The sequence below is a fragment of the Heptranchias perlo genome, chromosome 15 (genome assembly GCF_035084215.1).
Source record: "Heptranchias perlo isolate sHepPer1 chromosome 15, sHepPer1.hap1, whole genome shotgun sequence".
In the NCBI taxonomy this organism is placed as follows: Eukaryota; Metazoa; Chordata; class Chondrichthyes; order Hexanchiformes; family Hexanchidae; genus Heptranchias; species Heptranchias perlo.
The window spans coordinates 13,983,989-14,010,266 of NC_090339.1; the positions used below are offsets into that span (position 1 = coordinate 13,983,989).

The window sequence follows — 26,278 nt, forward strand, 5'->3', positions numbered from 1 at the left end:
TGTTAGTGAAAGAGAGCATCAGGGGAGTCATGGATATAGGTGGGTAGGGATTGGACAGAAGGGTGGGGTGGGGGGAGGGGTGGGAAGGAAGGGAGTTGAGATAAGAAGAAATCAGTTTAGTGGGGCAGGAGTAGGCTGAAACGATTGGTCTATTGAGACAGCCCTGTTTGTGGATCATGGGGAGGAGGTAAAAGCGGGTTGTACAGGGTTGGAGAAGAGGTTGGTGGCCTTCTCTGGGGGGCGGGGGGATGGGGGTGGAGAATCTCCAGAGGAAGTGAGGTCAGTTATAATCTAGGAAATGACGGCTTGGTGTTCAATAAATGATGGCTTGGGGTCGTGGTCCGGGAGCGGTAGCAGGAGTTGTCAGAGAGTTGGCATTCAGACTCAGCAAGGTAGAGGTCCCTCGGCCATGCAACAACACCTCCTTTGTCAGCAGATTTGATAATGATGTCTGTATTGTACCTGAGAGAATGGAGACCTGCAAGTTCAGAGGGAGATAGTGGAGTGAGTGAGGGTTGTGGAGCAACTTTAAGTGACAATGTCACGCTGGCATTTCTCGATAGAGATCGAGAGATTAGGAGGCCATAGTGTGGTTCATGTGGATTGGAGAGGCTGAAGTTAGGGGGTAGGACCAGATATACGGGGGGAGGCCTCCAGAACAAAAAGAAGGTGTGGAGGTGAAGACGGTGGAAGGAGAGCTCAGCATCATGCCAAGTTCAGAATTCATTGCGGTGGGGCGTAGGGGGATGAAGCTGAGGCCTTTGCTGAGATTGGATCATTCGGGGTCAGTGAGGGGTAGGTTAGAGGGGTTAATGAAAATGTGGCAAGGGGTGATATTGAAGGATCGATGGGGTCAGAAGAAAGTCAAGAGGAAAAGGGATTGGGAGAAAGGCTGGTGTCCCAAAGTTGTAAAAGCTTGTGGTTCCTGCCACCTGACGAAGAAAAAAACAATATTTTTTTGTTAAAGCACTGGATGAGACGAAGGAGAACGTGGAACCGAGGGCCACGACATAAAACTTATAGTTATTGCTAGATAGGTTTGTGTGGCTTGGAAATAAAGTTCTGCTGATAAAAATCGAGAGCATGTATGCAGTGGTGCATTGTGGAGAGGGTAGGTTTCATCAAGCAACAAGGGCTGCAGTTAGAGGAATGTTAAATATCAGGGAGATATCGGTGATCATGGATGGATCCAAAACAGGAAGGTTGAAATTTAAGCTGGAACCCAAGTGGGATGGAGACAGGTGCTGTGAAAAGAGAAGTGGCTGTAAAAGTGGGTCTTAGCAAGTACAAGATCAAATACAAGAAGGGATAGAGAGAGCAATGAAGGTGAATAGGGTAAAAGAGACAAACGGAAATCACTTTGAATGGAGGAGCAGAACAATTTCAAAGTAGGCATTCCTGGAAGAGAATTGGGCTGTGAATTAAATAATATAATCAAAAAAAAATACAATACTGCAGATGCTGGAAATCTAAAAATAAAACCAGAAAAGCTGGAAATACTGAGCGGGTCAGGCAGCATCGGTGGAGAAACAAAAGTCAGTCACTCGACGTTTCGGGTCTAAGATCCTTCCTTGGATGTCCCGAGGAAAGGTATTAGACCTGAAACATTGACTGACTTCTCCACAGATGCTGCCTGACCTGCTGAGCATTTCCAACTTCTTCTGGTTTTGTTTTTAGGGAAGAAACCACAGTGGGTGGGCAGAGCACTCATCCTGCCTACAACCAACAAATGTGGCAGTCTCTTGCTGTGGTGTCAATGTTTATAGTGTCACCAGGCTGTTGCTTCCTCTGCAATTGCTGGCAAGAAACATCTCTTCATGCAGGTTTCGCTACCTCTAGAGGAATAAGTGCCATCTCATTAGGTCTATAGCCCAGTGGGCAAAGTTAGGGTTGCTGCTAATGACAACATTGTGAAGGGCATAAGAAAATAGCACCAGATAGGAGGTAGTATTAGATTGGGACTCTATTCTAAACCTTCACAGCCACAAAATTCAGGCAGGAGAAATCAGCAAGTAAGAAAGGCATAAGTAGAGACTGAGTTGCCTAGGCCTTGTGGGCCAGATAGCGAGAGCCCACAAGTTATATTTTGAGCACCCCTGCAATAGATAAGGTATTGTGTACATGGATGAGACCTCTTCTGGAAAATATGGTGAGTTCAACTGTCCTGTACAGGAGCATTCACAATCACCACTGCAATACTGGAGCACAATTAGTTAAAATGATGACGGCATCGAGATTTGGTGCAACTGCAGTGAAGTTAATTTTATTCTTAGTTTTAAATGTCAAAGAACATGTTGTAGCTTGTGAGAGGAATATTCAATATTTTAAAATCTTCAGTGGTGTAATCAGTTTGCAAATTGTATTTTTAAACTATGCTTTGTAAAGGCTTGTTGATATTTTCCAATAAAAGAGTCCATTAATTTGTTAAATCTGTTATATCCTATAAATTCATTGGTGCAACTTGAAGAGCTCAAATACATTGGAATCTTCTCATGCTGTGAACAATAGATTGGGATGAACAGTAGATGATCTTAACCAGAATTATGTAGCCTTTCCTGTTGTATACTCAGACCAAATCAAAAAGAAGTTGAGACATGGTAGCAATTTGCTTATCAAATTTGCATTAAGTGGATGTAACTGTTTGCATCTGGAGCGTGATCTGTTTCTGAAGCTTCTCTGCAGATCTCAGATGCCCTCAGTTTACTAATGCTACCAGTACAGCTCTTTGTTGCATCCTCAGTTTATTCCAATTGTAGAGGAAGGGGAATAAATAGCAGAATTGATGTCCACAAAATCAGTAAGCACTACTAGTGTGAGGACTTGATTCAAAGTGCAATCAAAAAAAAACTTGACAGTGTTACAAGATTTTTGGTGAGTCGAATGCAATATTTTAATTTTGAACTTTAAAACTGTATGGAAGTTGATATGGCATTGTAGATTAGGAGGAAGAGGCATCCAGAAGATGTTAACTTGTAGCATCAATTACTTGAAAAAGTAATTGATTTCAGTCTTTAAGTAGTTTCTAATTGTAACTTTGTTTATGTGTTGCTTTCATATTCTGTGTAGAAAATAGAACTCAACATTATTAAAACCACATGCTATGGGATCCCTGTAGATTGGATAGTATCAGACTTTATATTGTCAGGGACTGTGAATTTTTGGCAGTATGCAAAGGAAGTGAGGCAAAGCAGGCCACAGCTGCATAACGATCAATCAGAAATGTTATTCACAAATAAATTGACCATTGAGCACAGCACTGCACTGATGAGAAAGCAGCTATTATCCATTTGCGAGTTGATCCATGGGGCATGTGTTTTAGCAGATATGATTGTCAAGTTTTTGTCCCATTAGCTGGCTTTTTGTAGTAACACGTGGGTTCTAAATTTTATGTTTGCCTGTGAATAAAGTGGCTACTCCTTCACATGAATACTGTACCTTGTAATTCTCTACAAATATTATGATTAAGTTGGCTTTTATTGATTTGTTTGTGGAGTTATTAAGCCATACTGTCGTATGGAGTGAAATGATGTAACTATAGTATTGTTTTCATTGTCTGGTATATTTTAAGTTGCTCATCTGTTTGTATGCTGAAGTTGATGTATTTTGTATATATTGGACTGATGTCTGCACAATGTTCTTTTAAATCTTTGGAGTTCAATTCACATGGTACTGGACCATGAGTTTTGAAGGATATAGTCTCGAACTGTTAGTTAAAAATGTGTGTACACCATTCATATAAAATGTGGTGAGCTGATGATTGTACATGATAAACTAGCTTTCTGCTTTCAGCTAGCTATCTACACTGGCGGTGTACTTTTCATATGCCTCAACCCCAACATTAGAGAATGACTGACCAAAAACATGAAGTTGCAATTGAGGTTTTTGAACAACTGTAATCTTTCACGGTTGCATTTGTATTACTGTTGCTGTCAATGCTTTGAATCCATTCATCAATGTATGTTGGGCAAATTTAGAACACTGCAGTTTTGCCACACATGCTGAACTACTTCTGCTGGAAAGTGCTCCCTGATAAAAACAGTGCAGCTCTTTCATGATAGATGTGCAGATCAGTGGTCATAAAGGAGGTGTGACAGTAATTTTGTTGTGATTGTAGTTATGTCTTCCACCCTCCATAAACTTGAGCTCATTGAAAACCTCTACATCCAAAACTTCTACCTCATCCTTTCTGACTCGATACCAGGTTTCCTTATGCCTATCTGTAAAGTGACTATGGACATTGTTTTTATTTAATTATAAAGACCTTGCTTTCTTTTTATTCTGATCCAAACACTTTTAGGTTAATTCAACATGTAACACAGCACTTAGGCAATACTGTTGCTGCTGTACTGAATTTGTGAAATAATGCTGCGTAGGCTGTATGTCTTAGTATTTTGACTCAAAGGAAGACTACCCACAATTTTTCTTAAAAAAAAAAGCCAGTCAAATCCTAATTGCAGCAGACTATACTCCAGGTGTGCCAATTTGCTGCACTTAGGCCAGAGACTAAGGTATTCATTAAAAACTGTCTGCCTTGCTTTCTTGCAATTTTTCCAAATTTCAGTTGAGCCTGTCTGATCACTGCTTTAATGTCGTTAAACTCTTAACATGTGCAGAAGCTGGCTTGAAATGTACCATACTTAATCAATGTATGTTATAAAAAGAATATTCAAATTTAAATACACAGGTAATCAAGCCAACATTTGTAAAATAAATTTAAGCTTCCTTTTAAACAAGGCTGTTTCATTAAATAAGCTACTTATGCCAAAATAAAAAATAAGATTGCAAAGCAATTGATTCAGAACTTCTCCTGGCTCATTATTACAGCAGCTGGTACTCATTGGGTCAGATTGTTCAGATCAAGTTTTACAACAGACCATGCAATAACAAAACTTAATCCCGCAATACCTGTATATTTTTGATCTTTGCTTTATTATCTGACCCATTGACAGGTTTGAACAATGATTTGAATTTAAAGGAGTACATTTTGTTCAGAGTACTTTCTCATTTTATATTGTGGGAGAAAAGCATACTTAATCAAAATCTGTTTTGGCATTGTATTTTAAAAGATAATTTTGCCTGTCTGCTTGACCTCCTTTGCAGCCCTCGTAATGTTGCATTTGAAAGCAGTGGGGCAGCAAATTAAGTTAGATCTCAGCTGATTAGAAGCTGCCCAACTTTAGGAAACCAGGATATCAGCTAGGAGCTTTGCATTCTCAGTGGATAGTGTTGTTTCCTGGTTTGGTTGACTGAATCAGTTTGCTAGTTGGTATGACATGCCGGCCCCCATCATTGTCAATGGAGCTACTCTAGAAGCAGGGAGGATGACTCTCCATGGAGCTTACGCATTTAAAAAAAAAATTGAACAAGATTTATTTAAGTTTGCTTCTTCAATGTAAAACGAAGAACTACTTTGAATAAAAAATGCTCATTGCAGCAATTCCTGTCTCTAATTTCATGTGATAATATATTCTAACAATCTGAATTAAATACTTGGTCCTTAAAGATAAATCATAAAATGATTTTAAAAATCCTGATGACATACTGAAAATGACCACGATTACTCAAATGTGAAGTATATTTAAACTTGCTATGAATTAGCTAGCTGACTCATCTCCTGATGCTATCTTGGTGGTATCGGTGTGCCACAGTAACTGCAGGAGATTGAAATAGCAGGCCACTGTTTTGGCCACCAATGATTTTAAAGTTTTTGAGCTTCTGCCTAAAATACTTCAGCCAGTTGCAAACTGTTTTGATGGAACAAAGTGTTTTGGACAAAAACCTTAACTTTGTTCATCCCTGCCTTTGTTACCTCTAGTCTGGACAATTCCAATGCTCTCCTGACTGGCCTCCCATCTCTCACCCTCCATAAACTTGAGCTCATCCAAAACTCTGCTGCTTGTGTCCTAACTTGCACCAAGTCTCGTTCACCATCACCCCTCTGCTCACTGACTACATTGGCTCCCGGTCCAGGAACGCCTCAATTTTTAAAATTCTCATCCTTGTTTTCAAATCCCTCCATGGCCTCGCCCCTGCCTATCTCTGTAACCTCCTCCAGCCCTACAACTCTTTGAGATCTCTGCGCTCCTCCAATTCTTGCCTCTTGCGCATCCCCGATTTTAATCGTTGCAATATTTGGCGGCCGTGCCTTTAACTGCTTAGGCCCTAAGCTCTGGAATTCCCTCCCTAAACCTCTCCGCCTCTCTACTCTTTCCTCCTTTAAGACGCTCCTTACAACCTCCCTCTTTGACCAAGCTTTTGATCACCTCTCCTAAATCTCCTTATATGGCTCGGTTAAATTTTGTTTGAAAACGCTCCTGTGAAATACCTTACTATGTTAAAGGTGCTATATAAACGCAAGTTGTTGTTGAAAGATGCTAGAAAAGAATATATTATGAAAGTTATTGTAGTGGTTATGCTACTCGAGCAACAAGTGAGTTCAAATCGCGCAATGGAATTCAATAATCTCCAAACCTGTAAAAATCCAACTAGTCCTTCAGAGAAGGGAACCTGTGACCCTTATCTGATCTGGACTGCACATGAGTCCAGTCCCACAATATGTGGTTGATTCTTAATGCCACTCGGTTGTAAAACAGTCACTACCGTACAAATCATAAGAGAAATATCAGATGAGGACAAGACTCGAAACAATCTCAGCCCAGTCAACTTTGCAGAATCCTCCTCATTAACATCTGGAGGACTGGTACCCAATTGGGAGACAGCCTGACACAGTCATATCTACCAACCAACATCCTGGCCTCCTCCATCACCACCTCTGGTTATGTCTTTTCCCACTGGCAGAAATGGACCCACCAGAGTCCGGGCACATTGGTGTACAGTCATGTGGATGTGGTCCTGGGAGTGCTCAACATCAATTCCAGACCCCATGGAACCTCACAGGTCAAACTAGGCCAGGAAAACCTTGGCACAGAATGTACTCTTGATGGGAGTCTTCGGTTCCCATCACCAAGTGGCTCGGTTGTATATTACTTACCGAACTGGCCGAATCCTGAAGGACATAGCTGGGCCTGCGTTAGGTGGTGAAGAAACTATCACGAGGTAGAAACCTACTTGACCACATCCTCACCAATCTACTTGCCTCGGGCACACCTGTCCACAATAGCATTGGTAAAAGTGACTACCACACAGTCCTTCTGAAGAGAAAGTCTCATCTTCATAGTGAGGACACCTTCCATCATTTGCTAAATGGGACAGATGAATAAATCTAGCAATCCAAAGCTGGGAGTCCATAAGGTGCTATGGGCCATCGGTAGAAGCAGCATAATTGTATGTCACCACAATCTGTAACCTTATGGCTGGAGACATTCCTCACTCCTCAATAATTATCATCAAGCCAGGAGACAACCCTGGTTCAATGGGGGAGTATAGAAAGGTGTGCCAGGAGCAGCACGAAGCACCAACCTAGTGAAGCTAGAACAAAGGCTACCTGCATGCTAAATACCAAAAGCATCCATTGACAGAACTAAGTTGTCCTACAACATCTAGTCGAGAATAGAGGTGGACAATTGGCAACCTATTAGAAGAAGGAGACACTGTGAACGCACTCGTCCTCAACTATGGCGAAGCCCAGCACGAGTGCAAGAGACGAGGCTGAAATGTTTGCAAGTGTCTTCAGCCAAAAGTGCCATGTAGATTATCCGACTCAGTTTCCTCCCAGGATCCACTTTATTATTGATGCCAGTATCTGGCCAATTTGGTTTAATCCATGTGACATTAAGAAGCTGTTGAGAGCACTGGACAGAGCAAAGGCTGTGGGCCCTGGCAACATCCTGGCTGTAGTGCTGAACAACTGCACACCAGAAATAACCATCCCCTTCCTTCCTTCTCCCCCTTCCCCCCCCCCCCCCACACCCAAAACCAGTATAGCTAGGATACTGGCATTTACCTGATGTGTAAAATTGCCCAGATATGTCCTATCCACATAAATTTGAACTGGCCAATTACAGCCCTTTCAGCCTTCTCTCAGTCGTCAAGTGATGCCACCTCACAAATAACTTTCTCGTTGACACTCACTTTGGGTTTCATCAGACTCACTTGGCTCCAGATCTCCTCATAGCCTTGATCTAGGTATCGACATGACTGGAGTGTCAAAGGAAAGTTGAGAGCTACTCTTGACATCAGGTAGCATTTGATCAAATATGGCATCGAGAAGCCCTAGCAAAACTAGTCATAGGTCAAGGGAACAGCTCTCCAGTAGCTGGAGTCACACAGAAAGATGGTGGTGGGAGACCATTCACTGCAGCGTCCTTGGCACACCCATCTTCAGCTGCTTCATCCACGACCTTTCCTCCATCATAAGGTCAGGTGTGTGGCTGTTCACCGATGACTGTACAGTGTTCGATTACATTTTTAAAACTCCCCTGATAATGAAGCAGCCAATTCTGCCCTAGAGCAGGACTTGGACACCATTCGGGCTTGGATTGACAAGTAGTAGGTAACATTTGTGCCACATAAGTTCCAGGTAATCACCACCTGCAACAAGAGAAACCCCTGACCTTCAACAGCACCACTGTTGTCGAGTTCCCCACTGTCAACATCCTGGTGGTCACCACTGATGAAAGGTTTAACTGGCCAAGCCATCTCAAATTCTCTCCACCCTCTACAAGGCTCAAGTCATGCATGTAATGGAATATTCACCATTCACCTGGATAGGTGCAGCTACAATAACACTTGAAGCTCGACACCTAATTGGTGCCCCTGCCACTGGGCTCAGTATCCACCTCCATTGTGGCTGCAGTATGTATTATCTACAGGAAGCAATGCAGCAACACACAAAGATTACTTCATAAGCACCTCTGAGCCCTGCAACCTCTATCACTGAGTTGGACAAGTGCAGCAAGTTCATGGGAACACAGTCACCTCCAACATCCCTTCCAAATCACCCATTATCCTGACTTAGACAAGTATTGTTCCTTCATTGTTGTTGGGTCAAAATCTTGGAATTCCCTACCTAACGCCATTGTAGGAGCGTCATCACCATGAGGACTGTAGTGGTTCAAGGAGTTGGCCCACTACCACCAGGCAATGAGGGATGGACAGTATGGCTTTGATAGCTTTCCTTCAATAACTTTGAAAAATTGACATGTCTTAGGGAAATTTGTGTACGCTGTACCTGCGAGCACTGCAGGATCTGCCTTCAGTTAATAGTCAGCATTCTGGACAAAGTTATCAGGTCTAAGCCCAGTCCTTTGGTCTTCAAGTAAAAACTTTAGTGAAGGTATTAAAAGGCAAAAAAACAAAGCAATGAATTTAATCATATTATTGTGAAATATATAATTTTTTGATATATATAACCTTTCCTTGGACAATGGAAATTTCAATTACTGAGAGGAAAAGGGTAAATTCAATTTTTTTCAAAAATAATTTTGTGTCATTTAATTCTTCCATTACCAAACCATAACAGTGAAATGTTGACATGTTTAGGGCTCTTCCATTTTGACCTGTTGACCTACGGGTTTTCCATTATAAAAGGGTGGCACTGCAAGTAAGGTTAATGTGTACAAATCATGCATGCCACACGCAAGATTTTTAATAATATGTAGAGAATTTAAGGAAAGCTGTTGTTAGCTAGGGCCTCATCACAGGGGAAGATCAGCTAGAGTTCCCCCTAATCATCCAGCTATCCCTGCTGGAAGTGTGTGTGTATTAAGCATCTTGTTAAGCTAGAACTAATGTGATGCCAATATCTCTCACAGTTGAGCAGTCTGTCAATAATGACCACTTGGGTGAGGTACCACAGGGCACTGGTGACTGTGAAACCGTATTTAGGTGAAGGGTACGATGCATTTATTTGTGGGGGGGGCGATGGGGGTGAAGAAGGGCAGGGAGAAAACTGAGGGAGAAAATATTTCCTCCAAGTTTGCATTTATTGTATCTTGAGTAAGGCCCATTCTTCAGATGGAAGTTGAGTTTCCTAAGTTTGTTTTCTGATGGGTTTTTCTTATTATTGTATAAAATAGTATTAGATCCAAAGAGGAGTCATATAAAGTTGCCAGAAAAAGTAGCAAGCCTGAGGATTGGGAGCAGTTTAGAATTCAGCAAAAAAGGACCAAGAGATTAATTAAGAGGGGAAAAATAGAATATGACAGTAAACTTGCAAGGAACATAAAAGTGGACTGTAAAAGCTCCTACAAGTATGTAAAAAGAAAAGGATTAGTGAAGACATATGTAGGTCCCCTACAGTCAGAAACTGGAAAATTTATAATGAGGAACATGGAAATGGCAGAGCAATTAAACAAATACTTTGGTTCTGTCTTCACAGTAGAGGACACAAATAACTTCCCAGAAATGCCAGGGAACCAAGGGACTAGTGAGAAGGAGGAATTAAAGGAACTTAGTATTAGTAAAAAAAGTAGTGCTGGAGAAATTAATGGGACTGAAAGCCGATAAATCCCCAGGGCCTGATAATCTGCATCCCAGAGTACTAAAAGAGGTAGCCATGGAAATAGTGGATGAATTGGTTGTCATCTTCCAAAATTCTATAGACTATGGAACGGTTCCTGCAGATTGGAGGGTGGCAAATGTAACCCCACTATTTAAAAAAGGAGGGAGAGAAAACAGGGAACTACTGACCAGTTAGCCTAAGATCAGTAGTAGGGAAAATGCTAGAGTCTGTTTTAAAAGATGTGATAACAGGACACTTAGAAAATATCAACAGGATTAAACAAAGTCAACATGGATTTATGAAAGGGAAATCATGTTTGACAAACCTACTGGAGTTTTTTGAGGATATAACTGGTAGAATAGATAAGGGAGAACCAGTGGATGTGGTTTATTTGGATTTTCAGAAGGCCTTTGATAAAGTCTCACATAAGAGGTTAGTGTGCAAAATTAAAGCACATGGGATTGGTGGTAATATACTGGCATGGATAGAAAATTGGTTATCAGACAGGAAACAGAGAGTAGGAATAAATAGGTCCTTTTGAGGGTGGCAGGCAGTGACTAGTGGGGTACTGCAGGGATCAGTGCTTGGGCCCCAGCTATTCACAATATATATCAATGATTTGGATGAGGGAACCAAATGTAATATTTCAAAGTTTGCTGATGACACAAAACTAGGTGGGATCATGAGTTGTGAGGAGGATGCAAAGAGGCTTCATGGCGATTTAGACAAGTTGAGTGACTGGGCAAATACATGGCAGACGCAGTATAATGTGGATAAATGTGAAGTTATCCGCTTTGGAAGGAAAAACAGAAAGGCAGAGTATTAATTAAATGGTGATAGATTGGGAAATGTTGATGTACAAAGGGACCTGGGTGTCCTTGTACACCAGTCACTGAAAGCAAACATGCAGGTGCAGCAAGTAGTTAGGAAGGTAAATGGTATGTTGGCCTTCATTGCAAGAGGATTTGAGTACAGGAGCAAGGATGTCTTCCTGCAGTTATACAGGACCTTGGTGAGACCACACCTGGAGTATTGTGTGCAGTTTTGGTCTCCTTACCTAAGAAAGGATATAGTTGCCATGGAGGGAGTGCAGTGAAGGTTCACCAGACAGATTCCTGGGACATCAGGACTGTCTTATGAGGAGAGATTGGGTCGACTTGGCCTGTATTCACTCGAGTTTAGAAGAATGAGAGGGGATCTCATTAAAACATATAAAATTCTGACTGGGCTGGACAGGCTGGAAGCAGGGAGGATGTTTCCCCTGGCCGGGGGGGTCCAGAACGTGGGATCACAGTCTCAGGATACGGGGTAGGACATTTAGGACTGAGATGAGGAGAAATTTCTTCACTCACAGGGTGGTGAACCTGTGGAATTCTCTACCACAGAAGGTTGTGGAGGCCAAGTCACTGAATATATTTAAGATGGAGCTAGATAGATTTCTAGACACAAAAGGCATCAAGGGGTATGGGGAGAGAGTGGGAATATGGTATTGAGATAGAGGATCAGTCATGATCATATTGAATGGCGGAGCAGGCTCGAAGGGCCGAATGGCCTACTCCTGCTCCTATTTTCTATGTTTCTATGTAAAATACTTTTTATTTTTGCATAAATTTGTTCGGGAAAGGGTCTTGTGGTTGCTAGAGATGATGTCTTGTAGTGTTAGTTGTCTTTTCAGATTCTGGTCAGATTGCATATTTGTAACTGAAATAACAGTCAAGTCATATAATTAGTTCCTGTAAAGTATGAAAATTGTGCCACATATGTGAGCTGAAGACTTGTGTGCTTTGATCAAATGGTTCTCTATTACCACAAAAGCTGCTTTTCTTAACTGTTGTGTTGGTTTAACTATCTTTTTTTCATTTAGTTCTTGCAATATTGCTACAGTCAGGCAGCCTATGTTTTTCGTCATGTCATCTTGGTTATTTAATCATGTTGAAGATAAATCATGGGGGCGGGAGAAGCTTGGGGTGTCTTTAGCTTTAGCCGCATTGGAGGATTTTGCTTAGAAATGCCTTTTTTTAAGTAAAATATTGAGGAGCATTTTAACGTACAAATTTTCCAAAGGCTACCAATTTTTTTAAATTTGCCTTGGATCACCATTAACTGTTCAAATAAAATATGGCTTTACTTTTTGGTTTGACCTGAAAAGACTCCATTGCAATAGTACTTGCATTAATATAAGACCTTTCACATGAAAACACCTGAAATTATTTTTTTTCAAGTGTAGTCACCATTATTATGTTAGCAAATGCAGCAGGCATCCTATGCCAACAATTTTCCAGAAACAACAATGAAATGAATGACCAGTCAGTCTGTGGTGAGTTGGTGTTGCTTAGGGGAGGAATGTTGGCCAGGACACCAGGAGAAGTTCCTGCTTTTTTTTTTGAATAATGCTATGAAGATCTTTAACTTCTACCTGGACCACTGCCAAAGGTGACAGGGCCTTAATATCTTATCCAAAGGACTTTGTTGGCTTTGAAGACTACTTTAGCAAGTAACTGCCCTGATCCAGTTAGACAAACTGTGTCACATCTCTTTACTTTCATTTCTGTACACTCAGTGCAGTAGCGTTGTGCCCTGATGGTACATCCACCAGATTGTTCACACTTGAACAGCTCATTCAAGATTTTACTTAAAGTTGTAACAGAATTCAATGTGTCAGTAGTAATGATATATTTCAACTGTTAGCACATTCCTTTTTGGTCAGATGTTGATGTTTCTTAAGCCTTTGCATATAATCCAAAACCAAAGGCATGTGCTAAACAGGCAATTATTTGTTCTTTCTGAGCATGAAATTAGAGGTAATCTACATGACACATTACAGAATGGATACCAAAATGTAGTTGTGGTGTAGGTTAGATGGCCATGGACTGCTTAGCAGGAAAAATAATTCCTTATGTCACCAAGGTTAAGTGATTTTCTCTAGATTCAATCGATAAGGCAGCCATTGGAAGCATCCTAAGCACATTTTACACACTGTTGTTTGGATCTTTGCATGTTTTGGTGCTATTTTTTTCTCCAAGCAGATCTGAATGTTAAATGCACCATCATTTTTTATGATTTTGGAATACTGCATGTGGAGGCTGAACAAATGACCACTAACTGACTTAGGCATGGTTTGAACTTCCTCATTCTTTTAAAGCTCATCCTTCTTGTACAAAGATCACTCTTTTGATGCTCTTTTTCTGTCTTCGTGAACTGAAGCTTTTGAAGTTGACTTTCAATTGAATGCCTTCCTTGTTTCACTTGGTCTCTTGGCTGCTCGCTTCAAGCACTGAGGAGGGAAGGCCAGATCAGGGCCATTTATATGGCATGGGAGACCTTGAGGCATTTGAGAGCTCAAACCATCTCAAAGGAGCAGATTTCCATGGTTTTCCCTTTTTGACCATATATTGAGGACAAGCTTTATTCAGAGAATGGAAACACACAATGAAAGTTGGATCTTGAGTTTGGTTCTGGAAAGGTATAAAATTTTTCTACCCACAGATATTTTAATGATTTTAAACTATTGTGTTGTGCCAACAGATAACTTTCTTTTTCAATTTCAATATTACAGTATCTAAAATTTTGCAGCCCCCCCACCCCCACCCCAGCTACACTATAATGTATTTCATTTTAAAAAGACATTTCACCAAAAGAGTTCTCTATAAATACTTTCTCTTGCTAACTGCCAATTTTCTATTCTGGTCCTTGCTTTCTCTTTTGGTAGAAATAATATGGCAGGAGCAGGAAGGGAGTCTGTCCTTTCATTTAACTGAAGACATTGAGGATGATGTTGATTCCCTTCTGTATTATTTTGGCAAATGTAAGGAATTTTACAACACCAGGTTATAGTCCAACTGTTTTATTTAAAAATCACAAGCTTTCGGAGGCTTTCTCCTTCGTCAGGTGAGCGAGTGTGGGATTCCATGGAAGGTTACCGCATTTATATTCAGAGAACAATACCTGGTGATTACAGATTAAGATTCCTTACATTTGTCAACCCCAGTCCATCACCGGCATCTCCACATCATGTATTATTTTGGAACAATGCTTTAGTAGAACAGACATCTCAAATTCACAATTTAACCAGCATGAGGCAATTCATTTCATGTTCAAATGTAAATTCAGTAGTGTTTACACAAACTTTTGCTACTTGGAAGGACTAACTGGTGCAAACAGGTCATATTTCAAGAGAATGCATGCACCCTATTCTCAATATTCTCTTGTGCAGTTGAGCTTCTTAATGGAGAAGTTATAGTTCATTGCTCTGCAGTCTTAAAAATTCAGTCGTCATTTCTTGCACTTTGTTTACATTTCTGGCTGAAATTTGATTTGATTTGTGAATATGCAGATTGAATCCTGCTGCTTAATATAACTTAAATACATAAAATCAGGCAGTGTAATTGTAGATTGAGAAACCAAAGTTTCAAGAACAACCTAGTTTTCAGGTTAATAAAAAGTGAACGATAAAGTTGTTCTGTGGTAGTTGAAGTTTACTTGAAACCAAAACATTATCCGAGATGGTATTGAGATAGAGGATCAGCCATGATCATATTGAATGGCGGAGCAGGCTCGAAGGGCCGAATTGCCTACTTCTCCTATTTTCTATGTAGCAGACTTTTTTGTTGATGTTGCTGGACAAAGCTTGCATTCATTTAGTCTCTGAATCAGTACATAGGAACAGGAGTAGGGCAATCAACCCTTCAAGCCTACTCCACCATTCAATTAGACCATGGCTGATCTGTACCGTAACCCCATTTACCTACCTTAGTTCCATATCCCTTGATGACAGAGTAATATGGAACTCAACATGATATTTGATCAATTCAGGGAATAACCAAAATGAAGATTTCAAAGGAAATGGGAAAATCGTGCCCTCACTTGATTGGTGCCATTTGGATATGTTATTGGCCACATAAGGCCTTGTTTGAAGTTCAGAGCCATATTTGAAAACAGTAACTTCTGTAGGTTGAACAATCCTGTTATCCTCACAGCAGTTTTCTTAGACAAGAAAAACATATGACTGTAATCTGCCTGCTTCCCATCATCCCTTGACTGTCATGGCTTTCCTTCAAGCAGCCCCTTGACTGAAGTTTTCATGAAAAATGCATAAAATTTGAGTATGATTCCCAAAACACCAGTGAATGCTATGCAATAAAAATTGAATATTATCCTAGAACTGTTCATTGCTCTAAGGCATAGCTGAAGTGGTGGTGATTTTCTTCTTTAAAAAAATCCTGCACTTGAAACAACATGCAGTGAAAGTCTATAGTATTTTTTGTTAGCTCTATGTTACAGCAATGAGAAGAAGTGTGACACTGACTGTAAGTCCAATTGAAAGTGCTAGATGAGAGGTTAGGTCAGAAGCAGGAGGCAAGTAAATAGCAATTTACAAATCGCCAGAAACTCAGTTGGAGCTTGTTATTTTTGCTCCATTCGAGAATTCAGAATGCACAATTTTTTTCCTTAAAATTTTCCAAGTTTGCGATGCCTGTTTACAGTGCAAACTGATGCTGAATAATTTTTGTACTCCCTACCCCGGGTGAGAGAAAGTAAACCCTATTTATTACTAAAAATAAAGCACAAGACCTAGTAGATCTACACAGGTATATGTGATTCGTGGCAGTATTTGAAGCAGCCAAGATTGATGGGCCTGAGTAAATATGTTTTGGAAAATATTAATTCCTGTGACTCATCAAACTAATACGATTGTATGTTTGGCCTCTTGCTGAAAGTTGATGATCTAGCCAATTGGAGAACCCTGTATGTCTCAAATAAATTAGGTGACAGTGTGCATTTGATAATTTAGAAATTGCTTTTTGTTTGGATGAGCAGTTCTTTACTGATTTGCTTTTGGTTCAGTTAACATTTCCTTCCACACTAGTTGATGGTAGAGTTATTATCTTCTGCACAACTTTTATTCAAAATCTTTATCAAGAAAACCATGTACAGTTTGCCTTCCTCCAACATATTCTACAGTGGAAGTTCAGTTTCTGTGGCACCAGCTTATTTTTTCCCCTAATTTTGAATTGCTCTACTTTAGTAGAATTAAATGTTCACCCTGGAGATAGGTTTTCTCCAACAACATTTCAGCAGGTGAATTTGGTGTTTGAAGATCAAGCAGACAGAAAATGCTAACGGTTCCTTGAATTATGTTGGCAATTCAAATTGTGATATGCTTTAATATGGAATAAGGGTTTAGCATGTGTTGTGAAATGTGGTTTGTTACAGTAATACTAACCTAATAGGATACAAAATAAACATATTTTGAATTTTTAAAATTTAGTTCAGAATTCTTTGTCTTTTGAGTTTTTACGTTCCTTTTATTACATTTGCTGAAGTGTTCACTAGCAATGAATATCTTTACATTATTAAAGCTAGCTCGTAACTTATCAGTGTCAGCTGGTGCTGTTGTCAATTGCATTGCTTAGACATTTAGGATATGGAATACCGTTTAATTTTCCTCTAATGCAAATACTTGCTATTTAATCCATCAGAAACACTGAAGTGAAACTTCTGTGTGAGATTGTTAGTCTGTATCTTTCAGTAACGTCCAAGAACAGTCGTACAGTGCTACATTTTATTCAGTTCAACATTTACCTGAGAAAATAATGTTTGTGGAATGGGGGATATATTGCTCAATGTAAAAGATTAATGTAAAAATTAAATTATGTCCTGTGGGATGTTTAAGATTCAGTGTGATGAAATTGCCCGAGTCTGCGGGTGGTGTGAAAAATACATAAGGCCAAGCAGTTTCATATGAAGGTATTTTTGCAAGCAAATAATTTGAATAACTATTTAAAAAGAGAACATTACCTGTGGGGTATTTCCCCTCTATCCCCCCCCTGATGGTGAGGTATGACATGGCTAACTGTATTCAAGTGTCTTCTGAGGGATTGTGTTTAACACATGGTCTAGATTAATTACTAGTTTTTAAACATTTACCCTATTGCCTGCAGCTTTAGTATTTGTATAGTGAGTGAAAAATCAGTCTGCAGTTTGCTGAGCTAGTAGAAAAATATAATGTGTTGGGGTTAAATGCTAAATCAGAATGTTTCTTTTAACATTAGACTGCTTTTTTTAAAAAAAAAGTTATGATTTATAGTAGGTGTTCATGCATATAAGAGCAATATAGTTTTATATTCAACTATTTCAGTTAGCAAATGATTGATAGCTGTGGTGGAATTATTTCAAGTCACTTTTTAGCTTGTTTACTATAACTTACTTTAAAGAAGGGAGTCTTTGCTGGACTTGAAAATCTTCGCACCTCAGTGGAGTTTAAATCTTTTTCACATTTTACAAAAAGCTCTCAATAGCCGATCTCCTATAATTATCCCAATGTCATAAGGTGTAACTAGATGCACACAATCTGCAGGAGACTAGAGCGTCCCAGGTGGGCAAGGCAGGAATCGCATCCACTGATGGATTTGTGCTGGCCCAGCCTGGACTTCCAGGGTCAACTTCATTTAATAAGGGCGCTGATCTCTGGGTCTCAAGTGGTTCTGATGCTGGGAACTTGTCAGACGGGCAGAAAGTTGTGTATCAGCGGTCTTTAAAGGATGCAGTTGGTGACCTTGGAGAGCAGATGTGAAACTTTAAATGTAAGTGTGTACATGTGGAGGCAAAAATTGTTGGCAATTAAGAAGCATTTTTGATACATATTTGAGCCTTCCTAAAGATTAGGGCATTAAAAAAAAGTGTGTATTTCCTAGTGGCTGGCAGAACGTGGAGGTAGGAAACGGAGTCTGTGGGCTAGTGATGGAGTGACACTGAACTCAAACCCCCTGTTTGATGCCTAGTGAAGTGAGATGCTGCTATATGAGGTGGATGGGAGGAGGGTTGCCCTTGTTGCCACTGCAGGGAACTCTTCCCAGAGGAGCAGCATGCCTGGCAGGAGATGGTGAATAGGCTTAATACTTTTTGCACTACCCAGAAGACTGGAGAACAGAAGCAGAAAATAGCATATCTTGCAGAAGCTGTCAGGGACAACCTACCCAATAATTCCATTTACCAGGAACGTGGCCCACATATGCATACCGTAAAGTGTTGGGCAACATGTTGCACATTTACTGCAGGTCTATGCCAAACCATTACAGCTTTCATTGCTGACTATGCATATCCATAGGACACAACAGCTGTAACATGCAATGAAAGTCTTGCCACGTTCACATCATCGAAGCATTGTAATTCAATCTAGCTGCATATAAATGGTCACTTAATGCCCGGGCTGGACGGCAGCTTTGACAAATGCTTGTCACTGCAACTGCTTTTTAAACATACATATCAAGACTACTTCTCTGTTTTTACAACAGGACAGCACCTTATATATGGGTACAGACCCAAACTGGGGAGGGCTCAGAAATTACCAGCCCTTAATTCCCTTGGAGGAGGCCACTATGGACAACATTGCCGATGAGTATTGAGTGGTAAGAGACAGTGAAGCCACTGGCCTCCCCGAAGCTATGGAATAGTACTATCCAGTTCTTGTGTCTTGCTCCCTTCTCACTCACTCCCAATCGCACAAACAACATCCACAGTTAATATCTTATAATGCGAGCTGTATTGGGAGATGCCTCTTGGAAACAGAATGTAATATTTGCCACTTTTCTGTCATTGTAGGCCAAGACCAGTGTTCCAAGACAGGATAATATCCCGTGGCAACATATGCTAATCTTTGCAAGCACCAGCACAGCTACAAGTATCCTGGCGGCCGCAGTTAGTTAGCTTGAGATAGCACCAGGTGCATTACAGTGCAAGTGGTGATGCCAGAGAAGCACAGGAACCTGCGAGTTGCCATCAAGGGCACCCTGCACTTTGGGAAATTCTGCAGTGCGGTGATGTTGCCAGCTGTGTCGCACTCCTGTTTCTAGTCAAGAAACGTAGGTGAAACAGGTGGTTCTGCAGATTTATGCATCAAACAGTTGTTTCATTTATCTATGAGTAGCCCATTGGCTGGTAGTGCACATGATGTTTATTATTCTAGACTGGAACTGACTAATCCAAAAGAGGTGAGGGCATTGATAACCTTGCCCACCACTTTCTGCTAGCCTTTTGGCACAGATCAGATGCAGCCGTCCTTGCAACATGCAGCACAACCCCATCACAACCTCCTTGGGCAATCTTGGCTTATGTAGGGACTTCTTGAAATCTGCTGTCATCATCTCCCCCCCCCCCCCCCCCCCCTCAAAAACCCACCCTTGACCCTTCTGTCCTTGCAAATTACCGCTTCATCTCCAACCTCCCTTTCCTCTCCAAAGTCCCTTGAGCATGTTGTCGCCTCCCAGATCAGTGCCCATCTTTCCCCCATATTTGAATCCCTCCGATCAGGTTTCCACCCTTGCAACAGTGCTGAAACGGCCCTTATCAAAGTCACAAATGACATCCTATGTGACTGTGACCATGGTAAACTAACCTCCTCATTCTTCTCGACCTATCTACAGCCTTTGAGACGGTTGACCACACCATACTCCTCCAACACCTCGCCTCCGTCATCCAGCAGGGTGGGCCCACGTTCGCCTGGTTCTGTTCTTATCTGTCTGGTCATAGCCAGAGAATGGTTTCTGCATTGTTACCTTTGGAGTCCCCCAAGGATCTATCCTTGGTTCCCTCCTATTTCTCATCTACATGCTGTCCCTCGGCGATATCATCTGAAAACACGACGTCAGATTCCACATGTAAGCTGACAACACCCACCTCTACCTCGACGACACCCACCTCTACCTCGACGACACCCACCTCTACCTCGACGACACCCACCTCTACCTCGACGACACCCACCTCTACCTCGACGACACCCACCTCTACCTCGACGACACCCACCTCTACCTCGACGACACCCACCTCTACCTCGACGACACCCACCTCTACCTCGACGACACCCACCTCTACCTCGACGACACCCACCTCTACCTCGACGACACCCACCTCTACCTCGACGACACCCACCTCTACCTCGACGACACCCACCTCTACCTCGACGACACCCACCTCTACCTCTCATTTGTTAAACTGCTTGTCCGACATCCAATATCGGATGAGCAAAAATTTCCTCCTACTAAATATTTGGAAGACTGAAGCCATTGTCTTTGGTCCCCACCGCAAACTCCGCCCCTCTCCCTGTCTACTGCCTGAGGCTGAACCAGACTGTTCACAACCTTGACGTCCAATTCGACCCTGAGATGAGCTTCCGACCACATCTGCTCAATCACTAAGACTGCCTACTTCCGCCTCTCATAACATCGCCCCTGCCTCAGCTCATTTGCAGCTGAAACCCTCGTCCATGCCTTTGTTACCTCTAGACTTGATTATTCCAATGCTCTCCTGGCTGGCCTCCCATCTTCCATCCTTCATAAACTTGAGCTCATCCAAAACTCTGCTGCCCGTATCCTAACTCGCACCAAGTCCTGTTCCCCCATCGCCCCTGTGTTCGCTGACCTACATAAGCTCCCAGTCTGGGAACGTCTCGTTAAAATTCTCATCCTTGATTTCAGATCCCTCCATGGCCTCACCCTCCTATCTTTATAACATCCTCCAGCTCCACAACTCTCCAAGATCTCTGCACTCCTCCAATTCTTGACTCTTGCGAAGCCCTGATTTTAATCGCTCCACCCTTGGCAGCTGTGCTTTCAGCTGTCTAGGTCCTAAGCTCTGGAATTCCCTCCCTAAACCACTCCGCCTCTCTACCTCTGTCTCCTCCTTTAAGACGCTCCATAAAACCTACCTATTTGACCAAGCTTTTGGTCACCTGTCGTAATACCTCTTTATGTGGCTCGGTGTCATTTTTTTTGATGTGAAGTGGCTGGGGGCATTTTATTACGTTAAAGGTGCTATATAAATGCAAGTTGTTGTTGTTATCATCCAGGTAAGTCTGATTCTGCCTGTGTACCTGTGTTCAAGGTTAATGGCATATGTGGGCTTTCCATGTCTGGTGTAACCTCACCTGCCTGGCATCCCTCTCTTGCTCCTAGTCTTCTTCTCAAAATAACTTTTGTATAACTAGATTCCTAGAACTGCAGGTATGTATATCCGACATTTGATCACTATTGCAGTTGCAAAAATTAAAGTACACAAAAGTGCAGTTTGCAAAAGCAGTGGCTATAGAAATTACTAAAGGGGGATTTGAGTGTTGAAAGTGTAAGATTTATTTTCTGGGGGTAGGGGGCATGATCTGTACTCACCAAGATTTTTGATTTTTAACAGTTTACCTGGTGCATTTTCCAGCATTTTGGAATAGAGTGTAATTCTGCCTATCCAGACAAAATTTCTCTTGGTTTAAAAATATCTAAAATATGAAAATAAAACAATTATATGGACTTGAATACAGTTTCACAGGGTAAAGCTAAATAGATTGGTTAACCCTCCTCCATTTAAAATATTGGATAGTGGGATCTTAAACAAAAGTATGAAGAATTCATCCACTATTATTGCCAAAATAATTTCTTGCCAATATTGTTTTTCTAACCCTGTGAAAAAGGGATATTTTCTTGTATTGAAAATGATTATTACACACAATAAAAAAAACAAAAGTGCATAATAATGTGATTTACAGGAACAGACATGAGCTTAATTTTGTGCCTCGATTGACTATCTCTATTATGAGGCTTTCAATCTATTATTAGCATGCCTCACATTTTCCCACGGTTGTTGGTTGTTCTATACAGATGGTACAGGCTCATTCCCAGTGACTGCATAGTAACACAGGGTCCTTCACCATGCAGACATTAACAAACTGAACACAAAGTTCAAAGTTAACAGATATAACTGAGCATTGCACAATCAAGCCAACTGTCCACATCACTAGTCACAGTGTTACAGTATAAAATCCTAAAAGTGCGGAATCTCCGTGAATTTTTAAAAATTAAGTAAAATTCATCACCACTCCGACACCACTACCTATTTTATTTCCCAGCTCTCGCAATTTTGCAATGGGAATGTCAAATGAAGGCAGTTAATGCATTCACACCAGGGAATATCCACCATATCTCAAATTTAGTGGTTGCGACTAGTCCTGTAGAAAATAATCTTTCACGTATGACAACAGCAAGGCAAGCCCGAGAAAGTTTCTTTGAGGAAAATTATAAGTTTATAAAAACTGCATTTTAACAGCTTGTTTATTATATATAACTTCTTTGGCGATGAACATGTCTGTAATTGCGACTATTGGAAACCATCAGTTTACCATAAAAATTTCTGCCTCAAGTTCATGCGACACCAACAGTGGGGCTAAAGTAACTTCTGATTGCTTGTAACAGCCATCTGATCTGCCCACCAGCTGATCTGATGGATTCTGACAGGTTCCAGTCCTGCCCTCCAACTGACGCAGTTGGTGCATTTTGACAACCTCCCATCCTGATTTTTTTTTTTAAATCATTTTCCTTGTGGAATGCTGACACACGGGGTGAAATGCTGAGACTCAGCTTAAAAAAATAATGGTTAGCATGTATGCTTCTATTATTCCTTGCAGGCTACTGAAGATATTTTTCAATTTTTAAAAAAAAGCAATTTATAGCAAAATAGTTGATGGATATACCTCAAAAGACCAAGAGAGCCAGAATTATTAATTGATGAATAAAACGTCTTAATTTGATCCAAAAATCAAAAGTTCTCTCGGATGAACTATTGTAAATATCAGAGTTTCAGCAGCAAGAAGCTAAGTTTAAAAAGAAAGTGTCATATGCCTGTGAATCTATAGTGAGAAGACCTAAAAAGAAATTCTCGGGCAGTGCCAAGAGCAAGTTATATGAAGGGTACGCTTCAATATTGGGTGAAATACCATATTATTGTACCAGTGAGGCCCATCTGCATAATTTTACTCAAGCATCTTATCACACCCATTCCAATGAAGTATTCTGTCTGTACAAGTAGTTTTATGAATTTTGTTTCTATTTAACATCAAAATGTGTGATTGCTTTTATAGGTGAGTGATTGATGGATCTGTAAGAGTTCCCAAAATTGTATGGAATGAATGTTGGGCTACAATAAAAATAATTAGCTCTGCTGCAGCTATAAAGAAAGAAGTACAAAGAAAGTCAAATGAGTAAAAACAAAATTTGCAAACGAGAGTATAATTTACTAATACAGCTTGCGTTCATATAACACTTTCACGTCAAAACTTCGCATTTCATGTAATGAATGAGTTTTTGATGTGCAGTGAATGTTATGTAAGCAGACAAAGTGTCAGCAAAGCCATGAAGTTGACTTACTCCCTTGGGTGTTTTTATTCCTTTTGTATCTTCGAAAGTTTTCTTGTTAAAACTTGAGTTTTGTTCTTACAACTATTCAGAGTGCATACTCAACACTGTTAAATAGACAGAAAAGGTATGAGAAGTGAATAATGTAGAAGGTAAATGGCATACTGAATGCCTGGTGTTATAGCAGCACTAATTTTATTTGGAAACCGATTACCAGGCAAGATCCCATGCAATACATAAATTCATTTTTTTTTAATACAATGCAAGTTCTCTCATGATAAACAACACAAACATGATTTTCTATGTCAGGGGAGAAGCTGCAACATAGAATCAGGGAATTGTTACAGCACAGATAAAGGCCATTCGACCAATTGAGCCTGTGCCGGCTCTTTGTAAAAGCAATCCAGTTAGTCTCATTCCCCTGCTCTTTTCCGGTAGCCCTGCAATTTTTTTCTCTTCAAATATTTATCCAATTCCTTTTTGAAAGCCACGATTGAATCTTGCATCCACCATCCTTTTAGGCAGCGCATTCTAGATCATAACTACTCGCTGCATAAAAAAGTTTTTTCCTCACGCCGCCTTTGGTTCTTTTGCCAATCACCTTAAAGCTGTGTCCTCTGATTCTCGATCCTTCCGCCAATGGGAGCAGTTTCTCTTTATTTACTTTATCTAAACCTGTCATGATTTTGAACACTTCTATCAAATCTCCTCTTAACCGTCTCTGCTCTAAGGAGAACAACCCCAGCTTCTCCAGTCTGTCCATGTAACTGGTTCCAGGGATGAGGGACTTCATTCCAGTAAATCTTTTCTGCACCTTCTCTAAGGCCTTCACATCCTTCCTAAAGTGGGGTGCCCAGAATTGGACACAATACTCCAGTTGTGGCCAAACCAGTGTTTTATAAAGATTCAACATAACTGCCTTGCTTTTGTACTCTATGCCCCTCTTTATTAAGCCCAGAATCCTGTATGCTTTTTTAACTGCTTTCTCAACCTGTCCTGCCACCTTCAAAGATTGGTGCACATATAACCCCAGGTCTCTGTTCTTGCATCCCCTTTAGAATTGTACCTTTTAGTTTATATTCCCTCCGCTTGTTCTTCCTGCCAAAATGTATCACTTCGCACTTCTCTGTGTTAAATTTCACCTGTCATGTGTCTGCCTGTTCCACCAGCACGTCTATGTCCTCTTGAAGTCTATTACTATCTTCCTTACTGTTTACTACACTTCCAAGTTTTGTGTCATCTGTAAATTTGGAAATTGTGCCCTGTACACCCAAGTCCAAGTTATTATTATATATCAAAAAATGTATTGGTCCTAGTACCGACCCCAGGGGAACACACTGTACACCTTCCTCCAGTCTGAAAAACAACAGTTCACCACTACTCTCTGTTTCCTATCACTTAACAACTTTCGTATCCATGCTGCCACTGCCCCTTTTATTCCATGGGCTTCAATTTTGCTGACAAGCCTATGATGTGGCACTTTATCAAACTCCTTTTGAAAGTCCATATACACATCAACCGTATTGTCCTCATCAAAAAATTCAATCAAGTTAGTTAAATACGATTTGCCTTCAACAAATCCATGCTGGCTTTCCTTTATTAATCTTTTAGTAAACATATCTATGTTTTACCATTAAATTCAGGGCATCCAGTGATGATACCTGTCTCCCTCTTGCTGATTTGATGCAGCATTTTTGGGAACCAGGTCATGTTAGTGGAAGGTTAATGCAATCTGTCCCAGTTTGGGACCATTTTTCTCCATCTTTTGCAGTCAGTAGAGTCCCTCCTTGATCCCTCTGGCTGACAGCTTATAGAGGCTGACCTAATAACCTTTCAAGCTTGCAGTTGATGCATCTCTCGAGGTGATGAACTGAAATCTAACCCTGCGGATCCTCTCTTGGGTCCCCTGGGAGCAGGCTTCAGTGCTAATGTCTGAGAAACCATTGTAAACATTTAACGAAAGTTGTCAGATTGAATAATTAAGCATCAATTTATTTCTTTTTGAGTAGTTTTCGTAAAATTTCTACCCATTCTAACCGCAGGTGTGAGCATCAATAAGGGATGCTGTGAGATCGATTCATCACCTTTCTCCAACACTTTGTCCCATCTTTCCGTGCATCCATGCCATAGTTCGTCACTCAGCTGAAAAGGCCTGCAGGTGACTTGCCGTTTGTCGCTCTCTATACAAACATTTGTGAGAAGTACAGGGGCTCAAATTTATCCTTTCCCAAGCACCTTTTTGTAGTTGGATGAAGAGTGACACTGCACTGTGGGTGATTTTTCCACTGATTGTTTCTTAATCATGTGGGGAAGCACTTGTCTGACACCTTTGCTGACATCAAGAATTTGCTATGTGAGCGTGTCAAATGATTATAACACCTGTGATTTTAACAACCTTGCTTAGAAGGTTGGGAAAAAAAATCTTTGCATAAGGGTGGTTAGAATGCGGAATTCTAAACTGCTCTTCAAGCAGTGTTTAAATTCTTTTAAAAGGGGAATTGGATAGTTGCATGAAAATAGTATTAAAGGGTATAGGGAGTGAGCAAAAAAGTGAGATTAGGCTTTGTAGCTTGTGGAGAAAATACTAGCACAAACTTTGCGTAGTATGACCTGTTTCTGTTCTTTAAACTTGTATGATTCTGTCACCTGTGTTCAGTGAGTAAGACCTTCTCCAATCCACATGTAACCACATATTTTGCAGAAC

The 26,278-nt window shown here is 40.8% G+C and overlaps 1 protein-coding gene across 3 annotated transcripts in view; it reads left to right on the forward strand.

Annotated features, from left to right (window-relative positions):
• Positions 1 to 26,278, forward strand: part of LOC137332878 (fibronectin type-III domain-containing protein 3A-like) — a 145,459-nt gene that overhangs the window by 33,958 nt on the left and 85,223 nt on the right. Inside the window, exon 1 of one of the 3 annotated variants that reach the window (XM_067996858.1) lies at positions 2,737 to 2,871. The exons of the other annotated variants lie outside the window; for them this stretch is intronic. The gene's annotated coding sequence lies outside the window, so the exon portion shown is untranslated. Of the gene's footprint in view, positions 1 to 2,736; positions 2,872 to 26,278 lie in introns of those variants that run through there. 3 annotated transcript variants of the gene reach the window in all.